Below are 5,213 nucleotides of genomic sequence, written 5' to 3'. Positions count from 1 at the left end.
GTGAGCGGGGGGGTGTGGGAGGGACGCGGGGGTCCCGCCAGGCTGAGGGCGGGGAGATCTCACCGGGGCTGAGGGGAGCGGGTGTCCTGCTGGGGTTGAGGGGACACGAGGGTCCCCTGAGGGGACGTGGAGTGTTGAGGGGACACGAGGGTCCCCTGAGGGGACGTGGAGTGTTGGGGGGACTCGAGGTCCCCTGAGGGGACGTGGAGGTCCCACTGGGGCTGAGGAGCGCGGGGGTCCCCTCGGGGGGGTTGAGGGGACACGAGGGGCCGCGGGGTCCCTGCAGGCGGCTGCGAAACAGCCGAGGGCGGCAGGTCCCGCCCGGCCCTCCCAGGAGGGTTCCGAGTCCAGGGTTTGGCTCCTCGGAGCTCGGCCCTGCCGCCCAGCAGCGCTCGGTCCTGTGCGGGACCCCTCTTGCCGGGGGTCAGAGGGAGCCTGTGGGGCAAAGTGTCTTTGCCGGGAGACGGAGAGGGGCCGAGTCGGCGGGTTTACTGGTAATTAATGCAGGAAAAATAGCCTATAAATAGAAGTTGAGATAACAGGCAAAGCACTGCAAGGTGAGGATGGTGGACCTTTTGGAAATGCCTTAAAGGTAGGAGGTACAGGTGGTGATAAATATGAGGTAATGCTCTGGACAGGGTGAAGTTTAACCTGTGTTTAAGAGTTACCATATATGTGGAAAGATTTCTATTTGGAAGTTTTTTATGAGGGGTGTAAAGCGGGGTGAGGCCGTGCTGTGAGAGGGTGATCCCGCTCTGGCTGTGTGGTCTTGACATCTCTGTCCTTCTGACATGATCCTCGCTGTCTGACTGAGAAGGAGCAGGAGAGGCAGCAGCCGGCTGATGCGCAGGAGGTGGCAGAGAGAGCAGGACTGCCCCTTTCGGTGGCAGTGCAGGCTTAGTTTGCTTTAAGCTAAGCTTGAAACAGCACTTTCAATTCCCTGAGCGGTTTTGGGGTCCTATTTTACCTTGGTAAAGCAAGGAATGCAAAATGAGTGATTCCCTGTTGCTTACCAACCCGAAAAAGGGTCATATTTTCACTTCTGCTCCAGTTTTTTAGCCAAGGCAGAAGAACCAGAATATAAAGTCTCCGTAGGAGAAACCGTTCCAGCTCCAGTGTAGACACTAAGTGGTCGGGAAGGTCTCTGCTGTGCAGAGGGTGTGTCGGACCAGGGGTACAGCCCACAAGCCTATGGAGATAATGGGCAGCCCAGGGATGTTTCTGGTTGTCCGATGTAATCCTTTTGCCCCTGCAGGGTCCAGAGCAGCCCGAGTTTTGGGTGATGTGGTCTGCAGAGCTGTGGCTCTTCAGCAGTGCCAGTTGTGTGCCTTTGAGAGACGGCGCTGACGTTTGTCCTTGATGCGGGGAGGCCAGAGCTCTTCTGGCAGCTCTCCAGCACAGAGGGAGCACATTGCACACATGACTCCTTCAAAACAAAACTTCTTTCTCTGAAGTTGCACACTCAGAGTCATCTCTCAGCATTTCTCTAAGCAGATGTAGTGTGTCTGCTGCTGAAAGGGCCTAAGGCAGTGGGAATATTTATTCCATCCCCAAAGAGATTTGCTCCCTGAACCAGCTTATGAAGTCGGAACAGCATCAGTGCTTGTCCAGGGAAAAACAAAGGGGTCTTATGGCTGAGGATAGAGCGGAGAAATGATAAACAGGAGGCCAGCCTTTCCTGGGTTTCACCAGCTGTGTTGTAAATCTACTCACCTTATCCGTGTGTCTGAGCTGGCAGGAGAGCTGGATGCACATGAAACTCATTGAAATAACGGGGCTACACTACAATAAACCCCATGAAATGGGGAGAAGGACCTGTGGTGTGCAGCAAAAAGGAACCTCGGCTGTTAAACAAGTTTCAAGTTCCTAACCAAAGGAATACTGAGGGAAGGGAGAGAAGGAGTTAAGAAGCAAGACCCACCATATGGCCTGGGGAGTGAGAGCTGAAAAAGATGGAAGAAACAGCTCCAGCAGGGACCAGAGCTATGTGACCTCCAAAGAATCCCGCAAGGTTTGGAGATACCTGATGAAACAGATTGAGGATTATTCTGGATAACTTCAGTGCTGCCTGAATTGTAGTTCCAGTACCTTCTAGAAATTGTAATTAGTTTCATAAACTAGTGCAGTACTTCCCTAAGTATGGTTAATAAAAGAACTTACACATTTGAGACTGTAGAGTCCTAGACTTACACTATTTAATAAGAATAAATATAAGTGCAGAATGAAATATCTGTAGTTCATGAAGCACCCTGGCTGTATTGAGTTACTCTTCCTCCTGCATTGTCATATATTCTTTTCTGCATTAAAATAAAAAAAAAATCCTGCTGCAACAGCTACAGTATTGGTTTCACTTTGAAAATTAAGCTGCATCATTTCATTCTGCTCGTGTGTGTCTCACCAGAGCAGCCGCAGCTGTTGCCTTACTCACAGCCCTGAGTATGTTTTGCTGGTTTAATACAAACCCCTCTTGTTTGGCTTTTCCTCCTCCTCTTGCTTTAGTGGTGCTGTTCACACAGTTGTTAGGAATTGCATTTGACAGTCCCTCGTCGTTATGTTCCCTGAGTTATAACACAGAAAATGTTGCTCTTGGCTTAGAAATTTCTTGACACCAATTGAGTTTGAAAATACGAAAATATCTGGCAGTTTTTCTGATGCCTCAGATAAGAAATTGCCTGTGAGTCAGTATCTCACAAACCATCTCAAGGGTTAGAGGGGATTTAGATGAGTAGTAGGAATTACTGTGCTGGTCCAGGGAAAAGCACTCCAGGCTGGAAGGAGGGAAATGGAATAAAGCTGGAGAGATTTGGGGAGACAATCAGCAGCTTACAGGCCAAGGCTGGTTTGATGGATACGTAGTGATCCCCTGAGTTTAGAGGGTCTCTGTGCAAATTTTGGTTGAAGGCTGTAGTGTTCTTCATTTAGAATATTCTGGAAGGGAAGTACTAGAAGGGATTATGTATTTTTAAAAAGTGTCATTCAACTTTACCTACTCTTTGCCTGGACCTTAAATCATGCAAGTTTTGTAAACAGCTGTAGCAGACTCTCTCTTAAAAGCAGATTTTCTGACAGTTAAAAACGGGTTAAGATAAAACTTGACCTGCTCCTCTGAGAGTTTAAGGGACTCACCTGTGCCATCAATGTGGCAGTTGTTAAAAGTCCTCTAAATCGTGATCAGCCTTATCTGAAAAGTTCACATCTATTAGCCCAGGGCTGGGGGTTGATAAAGATGAATTCTTCTCACCTCATAAATGCTATTGCAGATCTCTAAATAGCAAATAAATAACTAAAGCAGTGCCTGCCCTGGGAAATTTCGATCTGAGGACTTCCTCTTTTACTGATCTCCCTTGGTAGTGAACAGAAACTGCCTCCTGACTATTTTGAGGATACATGAAAATACAGGGAATGAGTCTTCTGGGCCTTTTTGTCCTCGGGAAAAAAACGCGGTTCCCGGGGAGGTTCACACTGGAGGTACTTTGCTCCTACTCGAGGGCTGAAGAGTGGCCAGAGGAAGGAATTGCTTCCCTATTCCTGCCTCCAGCGGGGCTGCGGGTCTTCACGGGTGGCTAGGGAGGAATGTGGCTGCATTGATCTGGGAACAGCTTTACTCTGTTGTCTCTGAACTGGCGGGACAGCCACACCCATTTTTAAATTAGTTTTAGAACAAGGGAAAATGTAATTATCAATTCATGCACCCTGCAAATATGTGCCCAATACAGTGACATAACAGTGGGATTTAATGTTCTATTTCTGCTTTGACAAAGCTCTAAATAAGGATAGGAATTGAAACAAAAACAACAAACCCCAAATCAAAAAAACCTGTTGCAGTTTTGTTTACCCCAGCTGTGAGGGTTGTTTCAAGTGAACAAGATATGCCAGGAGAAATTGTCCTATGAAAAGGCATCTGAAATTCCATGTGCAGCTGTAGTCAAGCTCCTGCACCAATAATCCAGGTGTCCTAAGCAGCAGGTTGTGTCTCAGGTCCTGTAAACCTGAGCCATAACACTGGTCTGTATGTAATTCTTAATCCAGAGATTTTTATTTGAAGTGTTTTATTTCTGCTGTTTTGCTTATTTATTTCACCTGTGGTGAAGGGCATTTCAGCTCCCGGTTGCAGCAGCAGCTCTGCCTGCCCAGGGGCACTGGCAGGAGTTTAAGTTCACCTCAAACTTAGCTGCCGTTTGAGGAGTCCTGCTCTAGACAACTAAGTTTTGGGTTCTTTTGTTTAAATGAAGATAACTTGTTTACTTTCTTTCCTCTTTACGTGGTGAGATGCAATGTAAAGGGGAATTACAGACTTAATTATCTCTTAATTCACTTTTTTAAGTTAGTGGGAACAAGCTTGGGCTAGAAAGTCCGTTGCACTGGGTTTGATAAAATGCCCAATGATTCCGTGAAAGGAGGTCTGGGGTGTTGTGTGAGCAGGGTGATGTGTCCTGCTGTCACCCTGCTGTCACCCATGGCATCAGGCACAGGCTGGAGCTGTTGGGAAAGAGAGCCAGGCCAGGGGAATGTAATGGTCTGGTTGTATCCTGTGCAGCTGAGATTCCAAGTGCCTGTTGACTTTAACTTCAAACAGAACACCATTAAAAAAGCAGTGCTACTGTAGCTGAGACTTGGACAGGGTAATGAGGGGTTCTGTGCTCTTTATCCTGCAGCAAAGCCCTAATCTGGTGTTTCTGATGTTAAAAACTATGTCTGTTGATAGGAAATATCCCCAGGTGCAGAGCTGCTTTCATGCTGGAATGCTTGTGGTAAAGTTTTGTAGAAAACAGTGTTGCAAAACTGTTGTTTATTTGTGTTTTAGCTAGCCTAGAAAATGGGTTATTTCATGCTGAAGGTTGAGAGTAGCCAAGATTAGTTGCTTTAAACTGAAATTAATTTTTTTTAATTTCAAAGTAACACTTGATAGAGTGATAAAGATTAAAGCTTTGTAGGAGTTTCTCACAAGGCAGGCAAGGCTTAGAGCTATAGAAATACTTTATGTCTACCAAAAGAAAGAGTCTCTCTCCTACCTCCTCCCTTCTCATGTTACTTTTAAATATCTCTGACCATCTTGGTGAGGGGCTTCGAACAATGACTTCTAAAAGCATACAGTTATGGACTGCACAGTCTGCTCCTTCCACTGTGCACTTCAGAGGGTCTGTGAGAGAGAGCACCTGCTTTTTCCCTGCCTTGTGTCACAAACTGAGGTCACAAAGGGACAGCCATGTGCA

General features: G+C 46.9%; 1 protein-coding gene across 1 annotated transcript in view; it reads left to right on the top strand.

Annotated features, from left to right (window-relative positions):
* Window positions 1-5,213, top strand: part of LOC116793750 (ligand of Numb protein X 2-like) — a 29,933-nt gene that overhangs the window by 220 nt on the left and 24,500 nt on the right.

This window comes from Chiroxiphia lanceolata, chromosome 14 (genome assembly GCF_009829145.1).
Source record: "Chiroxiphia lanceolata isolate bChiLan1 chromosome 14, bChiLan1.pri, whole genome shotgun sequence".
NCBI lineage: Eukaryota > Metazoa > Chordata > Aves > Passeriformes > Pipridae > Chiroxiphia > Chiroxiphia lanceolata.
Note: the sequence above shows the minus strand (reverse complement) of the source record. Positions and strands in the feature narration are given on the sequence as shown.